Here is a 13,441-nt window from a genome sequence, read left to right as displayed (position 1 = left end):
GGCAAAAGAGGACACGAACTCGTCCTCCGGAGTGCTGGTCATCACTCCGGAGGACGATAGAGAGTGGGTGGAGGCAGCTGACATCGCAGATGCAATTATTCCAGCCGAACAGACGATGGAGTAAAGCTGCCCAACGATTTCATTGGAATCCCGAATGGAGATAATTTTGACCGACGCAACTGATTGAATACTTACTAGCTATCCTGTTTGTTGAAATATAGCTTGATTTTTTTGACTGATTGATATGCTTTTTTAAACTTTCATTTATAACTTCTTTCCCTTTTTTTGTTATTTTTTGTATTGTTCTTGCAAAATGCTGATAATAAAAGTAAAAATTAAAAACCGATTTTTAAAAATGGGGGGGGGGGGGGGATTACTAAAGCTACGTTATTATCTAGGGGGGGTCTATGACTTTGTGACGAAATGCTACGAGGGGGGAGGGGGTTGGGCGTATAAAAACTCAAAAAAAAAGCTACGTCATTTATGGATGTTCCCTCACCAGAAAGTTACTTGCAGAAAACTGCACCGCACCGTAAGCTCATCCAACTTCCTTTTCTCGCTCCTGGCTTGAAGGCGCCGCAAGGTTTGTTTGCGCTTTACGCGACCTTCCTCCGAGTCACGCCTAATTACTCGATTGTAGATTTTTGCGCAATGATTCGTCCAAGCGCATAAAGGCAGAAACACAATACAGCGTCGGTCGTCGCGTCACGTCAGCGGTCAACGCTGTCGATAAGTACTAAAACGCGGACGCGACGCACCCGACAATTTTTGCATCACAATTCAGCGTCAAGAGACATCTAAGATGTCTCTTGACGCTGAATTGTGATGCAAAAATCGTCGGGTGCGTCGCGTCCGCGTTTTAGTACTTATCGACAGCGTTGACCGCTGACGTGACGCGACGACCGACGCTGTATTGTGTTTCTGCCTTAATTTCAATCCGGGATCCGGTTTGCGCAAACTTGCGTTGTATTTAATGATGCTTGTCTGCTAATTAAAGCTGAAGAAAACTTACGATTCCTCTAAGCGCACAATTTCGTTCCGGGATCCGGTGCTCACAGCGGTTCCGTCGACCCAGTGTGTTCTCGATGAAGGGACGGACCGCTCTGTCATCAGCTGTCCCAAGATCGATAATGTTGTGCCTCAGATCCTCGAAAAGAAAGGCCACGAGGTGCTCCTCCTTACAGCTTCTAGAGGGCGGCTCGGCGTGGACGAAAATTTGGTAGTATTTCCGACCTTGATTATGTGCCAAGCAGGCTATTCTGCAGCAAGTGGTTCCCGGATTCTCCATGTTCTGCTTTGATCCACTGTTCCCGGAAGGGAAAGCGAAGTGTACGACAAAGGTCGATACGGGAGCCAGTCATTTGAAAAATAGATTCGCGAGGTGATTTGCGAAGAATTGTGTATCACAAAAAAGGGCCCTGTCGGATGAAAAGTTCCGATCAGCAACGGGAATAGTGAAAAATCGTGGTCTCACTCTTACGACCCTTTGGCTGGTAGAAATCCTCCCCAGCGATCACCTCGTGTTCGCTTTGGGTGGAGGCGGATTTTTCCTTTTGGCTTTGCCGCCGAGCGAAATCTGCGGAATAGGTGCTTCGGTAAGCGCGCTGCTTTAGCAGGAATTTGATTTCCGCTTACCTGTGGTTCCGAGAGTGATGTTGTCGGAAGGAATGCACGGTTCGCGTACTAGCGACAAAGTTGCTGGCACTTGTTGGTGGAGCAGAATCGTTTTCGGGCTTTGTGGTGGAGAAGAACTGTGCGAGGGAGTTTTAAAATTGCGCTCTGGATGGCGATGATGATAAATCCGTTACCTGCGGCAATTGGCTGCCGTTTTTCGGCGACTTCGCCACCAGCTGGACTTTTCCGCCTGTCCTTGCCTGACTTTTTTTTCCAGAACTGCGCCTTTTGTAAGCGCCACTGCTGCCAACTTTGCGGATGTTAATCACTTTTCGTGTAAGTATTTGTTTGTTTTTGTTCACCGAGGGGTGATTCGTTTTCATTTTATTTCTACACACTGCTACATAATTACGAGGGAATGAGTTAAATTTAAATGTTTGCAAATTCGCTCAAATATCGTATCCGAATAATAATGAAAAATATTAACCTTCCAAAGCCGTTCGCTAAATATCCGTTTCGGGGAAATATGAGTTGTATGATTTTGATGATATTATATTCATTGTGTAGGTAATTTATTCTAATTACTCAAAATTTCAAAATAAAGTCGATATGTATTACCAGGTTTTCAGAAACTGGTTCAGAAAGTTAAAAGTCCGAAAAATCAATTTTATTTTTAAAATACTCATAACTTCTGACCGCTTTTCTGTATTTAATTATTTCATTGATGTTTGAAATTGTCAAGAATCCATCTATCCGACAATGTATAGATATGTTGGGGTCCAATGAAAGTTTTTACCGCTATGACAGATCTTCCGGTAGAAAAAAGTCTTACTTTAAAAAAACGACATCCAGTTTTGGCTTTGCTTAGCTGTATTTCATTTCTCAAAGAAACGATTTTAAAAACTCAAATTTTAGTTTTTTGGCGTTAATTTGATCATTATTTTCATAGAACATACTTGGTCTGTCAAAACTACCAGTTCATCAGTATATTGGAATGATGATAAAGATGTTTGAAATGTGCGCTTCGGGTCATATTGACCCGAACGGCTTTGGAGGGTTAAATGTAACAGCTGCTTAACAGGGGGATTGGTTTTCGGATGAGTTATTGCTGCCAATCGCTTTAAACGTATCAATTTTGAGACTAATGAAATTAAATAAATTTAAATGAAACATTATTTTTAAAAGCAAAATGTTGGAAAATTTTCCCTGGCCTCTTGTTAATACATACAGAGTTTAAACCCTTCAATTCATGATTTTTATTTTCCCTTAAAAATCAGTTTTAACAGTTAGAAATAATGTGTACATCAAGATAAAAAATGAAAATAAAATACGATTTTTCACTTTTTTCACACATTAATTGTTGCAAATTTGTTACTTCATGAAACGAAGGGTTAAACAGCCTGAAAACATATCTGGTCATCTGAAAAATCTTTGAAAACTTTTAAACGAGTAAACTTATGACAATCATATTCATGGTTTCGTGTAGTCTGAAAGTGCCGGAACACGTTGAAATATATGGATAGATAATGTTGACCGCTTCAAAAAACGACTTTCTGCCAGCTTTTCTAGGGTTTGGGCCACTGTGTGACGGCAAGAAATGTTTAACTGGATTTTAGATAATTAATTTCAAAAAAACATGATTCAGTTAACTTTCACATCCTATAAATCTATCAGTGTCAGTTCCCTCTAGCCAGGTGGGTATCATCTTCCCGGACTTAGTAAGAATCGATGACTAAATAAATACTAATCCTAATATACCTTCTAGAAAGAAGGCTGTAGTTTTGTGGTGAGGCCATCAACAATCTACCCTGTAATTAACTGTTAGCTACAAAGCAACAGCTACAATATTTGCATTGTAGAAACGGACAGCTCCGAGCGACGGAAAACTTCTACCGGGAAATATTATTCATATATTATTTATGTTATCATCTGCCCAAGAGCTAACAGTTGGGAAAAGCAGATGTACAATACCAACTGCCATTGTATTAGTCATAGAGGTGATAATTATTATTGTATAATATGGATATTAACTTGCACCATACGTTTCAATCATGATGCAATCATTCAGAAGATTTGAATAGACACTTTAAGCGATAGAATCTTATATTTGTATTCTTGGAAAATCATCAGATATAAATCAGAAATTTGAATTTTTTTTTTTGCCTTTGATAATCTCAAGCTCAACGATTGCCATTCAAGCCAGATCGCTCACAAGTACGCAATCAGCTTCAATTTGATAATCAGTTATCCAAATTCGGCCGACCAACAATTGAGCAATAAATATAGAAGCAGCATTTAATTATCACCCCGATTCACCTTCGCCATTCAACCTCTGCCTGGTTGGATGGAAATTTGCCAAGTCAGAACACCGATCGGCAGCAGAAATACCGCGATCCGATCCGTTGTGGTTGGAATGGACTGGGACTGGACTAGGATGATTCATCCCGTTCACCTTCTTCCGGTCATTCCGAACGAGCCATCTTTTGTGAGTCAACAGTTTTCCGCGTGTGTGATCCGATACGCATCATTTGATTAACGTGGCTATAGCCCGCGCCAACAACGGTATTCCGGAGAACGTCATTCAGCTAAGCTAAGTCAGAGAAGTCGTCATGCACCTTCCTAGTTCTAAAGGTGTAATAACAGTTGATGACAAAACAGAAGAAACTTAATCCTGATCAGCAAGAACGATCTATGTATACCTATACAGCTAACGCAGAATAGAACTTGGATGATTTTACGTCATAATGCAGATTGCTGAAATGAGTAGCTTGAAAAGTTGTTTCAGCTCAAGCATTTCGAAAATAAAGAAGCGGATCGAAACGAAGAAAAATAAACTGTAGCGCGTCCTGCTGATGGAGCAGCAGAATTTGCCTTTGTTTGTTGTTTTATAGTTGGCCATAGTTGAGGGGACAGTTTGGACCGTGGAACAGGATGATGAATCATCTCGTGAATTGCCAATAAAGAAATTCATAGATTTACCTAACTGATTATTGATTTTTTTTTTCGGAAATTTTTTTAAAAATCATTTTGAATAAGTACGTGAAAGATTAAAATTAAATCAAGACGAAATTTATTAACACGTGGCTCACGGATCACTTAATAGATTGCATAACTTGAGGCGAAATAAAGTTACTGTGAAGTCAACATTGTCGATAGGTTTATCGCCTATGGGTATGCAATCTTTTTCGTTTTTGAACGATTTTAAATTTTCTTTTAAAAATTCCCGCAAAAATGTAGTAAAATTCACCTTAATTATTCAACTAGATTATAGCTTGGAGAATAGATTTTCTTTTTAAGGATTCTAAAAATGTAATTTCAATCTAAAAAAAGATTTTGTTTCCTAAATATTTTTGAAATCGTGTAGCATTTTCGAATCACGTCAGCATGTTGACAGCACAAAACAATAACAAACGTAATCGAAACTATACTCATGCAGAGAGCCAATGATTTTTTTTGTTTAAACTACACGGAAAAAAATTGCATAGGTTTATCAAATACGGCGTCATGATAATTTTACTATATCCAGTATTTAGTATTTTTAACCATGATTTAGTATTTTCTACCAAAAATCTTGGCGATAATACTACAACATAGTATTTTTACTATGAGTAATTTGACAGCTCATCGTAATTTTCCCGTGTCGAAATTACCATGCTCATGATATTCCGATAGTGCACGATTCGTGTTCTTGCATTTACTATTAGCATGATAATTTTGACATATCGTCCTTCGTGTTGTCGGGAATACTATACTCATGGTAATTTCATCATTGATCATACATTCATATTAATAAAATACTACGTGCATAGTAATGTTACGCTCAGATGTATTATTTTTAACAGTCACTTGAATTTGTTAAATATCGTCAGTCGGTTACAATTTCGGTACGCGAAAAAAACAAATTTTGCCCCGCAAGTACGTCAATAAAGTGGCCGTTTTGAAATTGTCCGGCGATTTGTAATGTGCACCTGGGGCAAATTCGACAACACTGATGTGGCCAATCAGCTGTGGGAGATAATGACAACGCTCCGGGTGAGGGTGGAAATCCACAAGAATCTATTCTTGCTGTCGGATCCGGATAGCTGATCACCCGAATAGAACAGAACCATGGTATCACATTACTTTTCCATTGAATTTAAATGTGACCATGAACTTAATGGTAAAAAGAACATCCAGCGAGCGTAATTTATTCAAGAATTTAAATTTCCAAATTTATCGTGTATGGGTGGTTTTTTGACAGCTGCAGAACAGCACGTTTTTTTCCTGTTTGCAATTATTTTAGGTCGGCAATCGGGGTTTCAAGGATTTTTTTTAAAATTATTCGAAGTGTTCGGAGATGGGCGAAACGGTGAGTCAATAAATATCCAATTTAACAAGAGACAATCATCTTTATAACATTTTTCTATCAATTCTAGCAAAATACAACCGAAACACTGCATCAGGCACAGGAGGCGATAGCCAATGGATACTGGGGGCGGCTACGGAATGCCGGAATTCGCCTCAGAACGACGGAATGCCGGAACCTGTCGCAGACCAATCCAGTGAAATGTGTGAGTAAAGTGTTAAAATTATGAGAATTAATAATAAATGGCAATAAATTCATTTGTTTTTTTTTTTATTTAAACAAAATAAGAAAATTATGACAGAAAAAACGAAAACAAAAAACCCACCAAGCAAAAATTTCGATTACAGCGGTTTAACAATGAAAATCATCGGGTTTTCATAATATTACTATGAAAAATTGGAAGATGCTACAACAATGAACTTCATATTTTTGGGCTTCTCAATGTATGGGAAATCGCCATTTTTTTCATGGTCACGCTGCATAACAATACCCCTTTTTCATGGTTATTTTTGCCGAAACGATGAAATGTATGGTCGTAAACTATGAATTCCAATGTGTATTCACGGTATCGTGGACGATTATAATCATGGTGTAAACCATGCAATTTATGGTCAGTGAATATGGAATTCATGGTTTTTTCACGGTGCAATTCTATTCGGGCAGTATGGTCGGAAATGCATTTTTCAGGTAAGTTAGATTGTGTTTTTTTTCCTTTAAAATGCTGCTCATTGGATAAGCAAATTTAACATTTTTCCAATCCAATGTGTGCAAGAAAGGTTAACTGTTTTTTTTTTCAATTTCTTTTAGTGTCGGCTAATGCTATCCTCGAGTTCCCCAACCGGGGAACCTCCCTCGATGGTGTAGCAAGTTAATATTTCGGGAACAATTGGCCGGAGGACATGCAGTTTTTCAGGTGAGTGGAATTTTGTTTTCTTTCCAAACTAATCAACTGGTCATTGAATAAGCAAACTGATAAGTCCCAAGTAACAATTTAAGTTCTATAACAATCTGGAAGGGCACTTCAAAACTTCGTTATAAAACAACGTTTTGTTATATAAACCCCATTAAAACACCATTAAAACACCTATAAGAGTAAAAAGGCCCACCTACAGGAGGTTCTGAAGAGAACATTACAAGAAGCTTATAAAACCTGAAGGCCTTGACAGGTCTTTGCTGAGGGGTGATTCAAAGATAAACAATTCGTTGCAGAAAAAAAAACTTTTGTCATTCTTTTTTTTTTATTTCGGTCTTAAAATTGCATTTGGAATAACAACATGATGACAAAATAAAATATCATCGATCCCTCGTCAACAAAACTAAGAGTATCATAAAATCAATTAGCCGAACAACTATGTTTGGTTTTCGCTATATTATATTCCTAAAATTGGTGCGCATAAAATTTTATCGATTATTTTTTTGAAAAAGAAGTGAATAATATACGCCCCTCCATAATTTTACGAATTAGATGAGTTTAATACAAATATTTCAAAACCAACCCGCATACTAAAAAACTATATCTCAAACAGTCTATACGATACAACTACGTCTCCAGGAAAAGTAATTGTCTCTGTAACCGTAGCTCTTATTTAAAACTTTATTTCGACAACGATTAGAATGAAACATGAACGTTCATGTGAAAAAGTTACGGTATCTGGAACTGTGAATCAATGGTCTGAACGATTTACTTAAATTTTTCGATAACCGTTAAAATGATCTCGAACTGTAACCCATAGCGTCCATGCTTTATGTCACACCTGTCACATTCACATCAAAAATTTTCTTAGACACGGGTCAGCGGTGCCATATGGTTTTTCAAAAATCAGTTCTTAATTATTAAAATATCTTTCAAACATAAAAAAAAATCTTTTATTAAGAATGTGTAAAATATATTTTGTTTTCACCCCCATTCAAATACATTTTTAATTAGTAAAGGAATAAAGCTTCTTTTGATTTATAAAATATTTCGAAGAGTATGCAAAGTTCATGCTTGCTTGGTTTTTTTTTTCTATTTCACATAGGGTCCTATTACATAAAACGAGTCGAATAACTCGATTCGATTCCAGTCACTTTCGAGTCGAGCGAAATGTCGTATTGTGGTAGTCGAGTGAAACTGATCGAATTTAAAAACCGGATCAAAGCAAACTTGGCTCGGTAAATCGTGACAGCTGAGTCACTAACTTTCAAGCAGTAGACTCGACTCGACTTCTGTAATACCAAAACGGCTCACTCGAGTAAAATGACTCGTGACTGACTCGTAATAGGGCCCATAAAGCCTACAATTATCTTGCAATCATGCATTTGACAACATAAAATACAAGGTTGAAAAAGGTGTAAATTTGAGAATAATTTCGTGAATAAATTTCTTTGTTCAAGAGATATAAAGCTTATTTGTATGAAAAAAACATAAATCCCATGACTTCAATATCAGGATATTACATTACTGTCAGAGAATCAACAGAACACTTAATTTTTTTTTTTTTTAATATTTTATGAATTGCTATGCAAAGGAAAATCGATGTGGTTGGCACCACTGTCCACAGCCGCAAAATTCTGCTTCGCAATTGCTTCCCGGCAGTCCGGTCTAGCGCGTTTTTATAAACTAACTTCAATTTTAAAAGTATATTTCACATTTATGAACCGCGAAACATAAAGAAAAACGCATCACGTAAGTTTTTGATAAGTTTTATTTACTTTTATGTTTTAAAATACGGTGGAATATTTAATTTTCAGATCATAACTACCCACAGGAGAAATGGCGCCTGAAAACTTTTGCCCTTCTGGGGGAAAAATTTTTTCCAGCAGCGAAAATCATCACTTATCAGATGTACCAGCCCCGTTAGCGGTTTTAAGAACTCCTGCGACCGCGACATACCTCGTTGGCGTTCCAGAACTCCTGCAAAATATTCATCTTCGGGCAGGACGATTGGAGCCACTCGATGCTCCAACATTTCATTCCTCTTATCGGAAACTTATTAAATGGCCCCATTCCCATTCCAGGAGGAGGATAGTGTTATCAGTGTAAAATTATAAATTGTGAATCACGAAGATGTAGTGAATACAACTACAGACGAAAGATACATTTATAAAAATGAGTAATCGGATTGAATTAATTGTAGTGATTATAGATAACTAGTTAAGAACTATGGGATTTATAATGCATTGAACAAGCCTAATGGCTGTCAGTGATGAATCCAGATGGATCAAATTTAATCTGACGAATTTGTGAAAGGAGTTAAGCGTGCAGTTGAGAAAAAACGGGCATTCATTTAACGAATTTTCCGAGAAAGGTTGTGCGTCGGAAGAGTTGCGAAAAAAAATAAGTTTAGAACTCGGGAACTCGATTCCAAGTACGACAGAAGAGATCAATTAAAATCATTGATTTATAAATCTTAAATTCTGTGTTTTTATTCAGTAAACAAAAAAACTATGAATGTGTGCGTGCTAGACGGCTATGATAAAAGTACGAATAACGTTGAAAGAACGATATGACAGATCGTAAAAAAAACCATACCTGTAAATGTTTCATTAAAAGAGAACTTAAAGAAAAACTGAAACCGTTATAGTTTGATGAACAAAATACGTTTTCCATAAGCAGATTTTTTATCTTAACCTAACTGTTTTTAGAATAGTTTCTCCATACAATCGTTTTAACAGTTCTAAACAGTAACATAACTTAACGCCATATTCAACAGACCGTCGTTTTGGAATTCAAGATAAGTGCAATGTTTTTTATGGTTTCAGATATCATTTTCTAAACGTTTTTTACACTGTTTGTAATCGTTTATAACTACTACAGGAACTGTTATGTTACAATATTTTCGTATTCGAGAAATCATACTGGTTCTTAGGAAAATCTATTTTATTAGTAATTTGTGTAAGGATTCGAGAAAGTATAGTTTTAGAGCAACGTCAAATAATACCATTTACGGAAAATAATGATTACTTTTTCAAATATCCATAGAAAACAAATATTTGAAGTCGCAATATTTTGTGAAAAAATGGCGTTTCAACCGGCACACATATTAGTTTATTTTTTTTACCATTTGTATGTCTTCAATCCATCAGCTCTGAAGAACAGGTGAAATGATAACACGCAGATAAAGCAGAGCTAATTTTTCTTTTAATTCAATCGATTCAATTAAACAAATAAATATAAAACAGTATTTGGGTTTTCTGGTGTTTAACTTCCATTATTTATTTACTTTTCACAATTTTAGAATCAATTCAACACTTATTTACACTGATTTCACTAACAGTCACTAACAAGAACTCTTTTTTTGTTCCAAGGCATTTTGATTCACCGACCTTCCTTCCGAAACTCCGATATCCTCCAGCGCGTACTGTTCCGTTTTATCCAGTTCTCAATCCAGTTCCACAATAACGGTACGGCTACGATTACTGCTCCGACACCCAACACGGTATTTTTTTTGGTTCGGATTGTTACTCGCACAAATTATCCTCCGATACCGTCATTTCGACCATCAGGGTAAACATCCGGATAGAGTAAGTTTTTACCGGATCATCTAATTGCAGCAGTCAGCGAAAGGCAGGTGACACTTTTTTGCCTTCTTCTCGATATCCGGTTGACCCGTGCCTATTTAAATGAAAATAAATATAATCAAACTGTAATTAAATGGTCAAATAATGAGAAAGTTACCTTCTTCATTGCTGGCAGATGAAAGAAAAATAATTCTATTTCTGCTGTTTGCAATTCTTCTCGCTGGCTTTATTGTTTTCATCACATCAATCAATCCGATTATAGCTGTTTGTTGACATTTGACGTTTCATGAGTTTTATAGCGAGGTTTTGAAATTGCTTTATAGTGGCTTTCAAAACCGCTATATACACGGAGGATAAAATATTCTGAAAATCGATTGAGGTTTTCTAAACAGGTTTTATAATCGTTGTGTAGATATCCTGAAGATAGCTCTGTTTACGGTCTTGTCAAAATACGTTTCACGGCTATCAAGACTGTTGTAATTTCATTATAAAACCTCCAGATTTTCCTATAAAACCATCAGGAGTTTAAAATGTTGCTTGGGAGTGTTTTCTAATTTCTCATAATTAACCAATTAATTGTTTTTCTGTTTTTTTTTTAATTTTCATTTCAGTCGCTAAGTGCATCTAAATCAGCGAGTCTGTTCTCTTCGCTGCAGCCCGAGTTCCCCGACCGGTGGTGCTATAACACAATCGTTAAGTGAAGTAATGTGGATAAAAAAATGAATAAATAAAAATTGAAATTTAATAAAATGAATATCATAATTTATGGGGATTTTATCGTGCTGAAAGATCATTATACCATGTAATTTTTATAATTTCTATCATGGTACGATACACATTTTGATAATAATGCATATTACTTTAATAATGGAAAATTGTACTTTTACTATGCACGAAGTAAACGAAATCATTCTGTCAATAACAGTTTTACTACAAAATGTAGTCGAAATTACTATGCGCAGCAAGAACAAACACATAGTAAAAATACTATGCGCGAAGTAATTTCAAGAACAAAACATTATTGACTCAAAAATATGGTTGTGTGTTGTTCATTTAAACCACGGATTTAGTAATTTTACTATGCTTTTTTTGTGTGTAGTGGCAAGAGAATAGACGAGAATAAATACTAAAATAACGTTAACATGTGAATCTCAATGTTAAGATATCCTTATCAGAGAATCCACAGAACACGACAAAAATTTACTAGATTCTAATTAAGCTTAAAATGGATGTACAAAATTAAACCAAGGCTATCGTAGAACTAGATTAAAAAAATATATTAAGGTCAACAGAAAAACAAAAAATTAATAATAATTACAATTACTCATGGTTGATGGCTATCGATTATTTTTTATTTTTTAGATTGATTTTCAATTAGGATTCGAAGGCAGGTCGATTGTTTGCCTTGCTTGCCTCGAAGGCAGTTCGATTATATTTAGAATTTTCTACTATTCGAATTCTGTTCTACTATTCGAATTTAGATCATTTTATTTGAGTAATTTAGTAACTGCTTGACCTATTTAAAAAAGAAATTAAGCATTAAGGAGTAGAGATATTAGATTTCAGATATAAGATTCTCGATTTCAGATTTCAAATTGTATCAGAATTCATGTTTTAGATTTCAGATTTCAGAATGTTGATATCAGATTTCAAATTTATTCAGTAACTGCATGCTTTTCCCATTTAAAAACAATTATGCATTAAAGAGTACAGAGATATCAAATTTCAGATGAAAAATTGTATCAGATTTCATATTTTAGATCTCGGATTTCCGGATTTTGTATATCAGATTTCAAATTTCCGATTTAAGATTTCGTTCTGCGATTTTAGAATCCATATTGCGGATTTCGATTTTTTTTAATTTTGTTGCTGAAAGAATTGTATCGAAAATTGTATAAATGTAGAGTAGCAGAAATTTTAAAGCAAAACACTTTTAAGGACGAAAATGAATTCCAATTTCTATTTCATTGTGTTGGCCTTTATTGAAAATTCAATTTTTCCCCAAACGATCTTATTTTATTTTCTCTCCTCCTGTTAAATAACCGTGGATTTGAATTTATCTTGTGCTGTCGTTTGCTGCTAGACGCCTCACATCTCTTTATGCATTTAAGCTTGCTCTGGTGGTGGGTTTTGTAACCTTTTAGCTTGAGTTTTCGATATTTTGTCGATATAAAACCAAAACAAATCCACAGATTTTTAAACCCGGCAAAAACAAAAATAGGGGAGATGGGGGCATAATGGCCACCTTAAGGAAAACGGTTATTTAACCATAGAAAATAGCTATAATATGGAGGTTACATTATTGTTTCGTGTTCAGACACTTGAAAAGCCTTTTCCTTAACGGGCTGAAACGTGAAAAACTAGATGAAAACGTTGAAAAATGCATTTTAAAAAACTTTGCCAAAAGCTGAAAACCAGCCACTGTGGAGGCATAATGAGAACCCCCCCTGAGGCAGTATGAGCACCATTAATCAGAGCAAGATGTGCGTTTTTGCCGGGGAATTTAGCAGCGAATTCAATTCGATGAAGTCAGGTAAGTCGTAGATTCATCAAACAAAGCAATAACAAAATAATCTAGGTCTGTTTCTAGAATACAAACAATTCACGCACGCTCATACATTAAGTGCTTTGTTCGGAGGATGATGCTACTAGCCGTATAATGTAACAATAAAAAAATCGATCATGAATTGTGAATGGAAATAAATCACCTCGAACAGAAATCTAACTCTAGTCTTTTGATTACCTCTCCGACACCTTACCAATAGGCTAAATTGTCGGATGAAAACTAGTCAAGGTGTGGCGCTTTAAATCAATTTTAATTCGCTGCTAGATTCTACGGCAGAAAATGCTCATTATGCCTCGATAATATGGTGCTCTATATGCCTCTAGTCAACAAATTTAAGTAAAAACGTGTTTTAAAATTGATAAAAGTGAAAAATCAAAAATTTTTTGATGGTAAAAATTGAGAAACAATGTGTACAT

General features: G+C 35.8%; 1 long non-coding RNA gene across 1 annotated transcript; it reads right to left on the bottom strand.

Annotated features, from left to right (window-relative positions):
* Positions 1–1,064: 1,064 nt before the first annotated feature.
* On the bottom strand, positions 1,065–1,892 carry LOC129743884 (uncharacterized). Its single transcript, XR_008736711.1, has 3 exons — positions 1,809–1,892; positions 1,636–1,751; positions 1,065–1,576 (listed from the first exon to the last, which is right to left on the bottom strand). It is a non-coding gene; the product is annotated as an uncharacterized LOC129743884 (long non-coding RNA).
* Between the last annotated feature and the right edge of the window lie 11,549 nt (positions 1,893–13,441).

This window comes from Uranotaenia lowii, chromosome 2, assembly GCF_029784155.1.
Source record: "Uranotaenia lowii strain MFRU-FL chromosome 2, ASM2978415v1, whole genome shotgun sequence".
Classification (NCBI taxonomy): domain Eukaryota; kingdom Metazoa; phylum Arthropoda; class Insecta; order Diptera; family Culicidae; genus Uranotaenia; species Uranotaenia lowii.
This window is presented reverse-complemented; position numbering and strand designations above follow the sequence as displayed.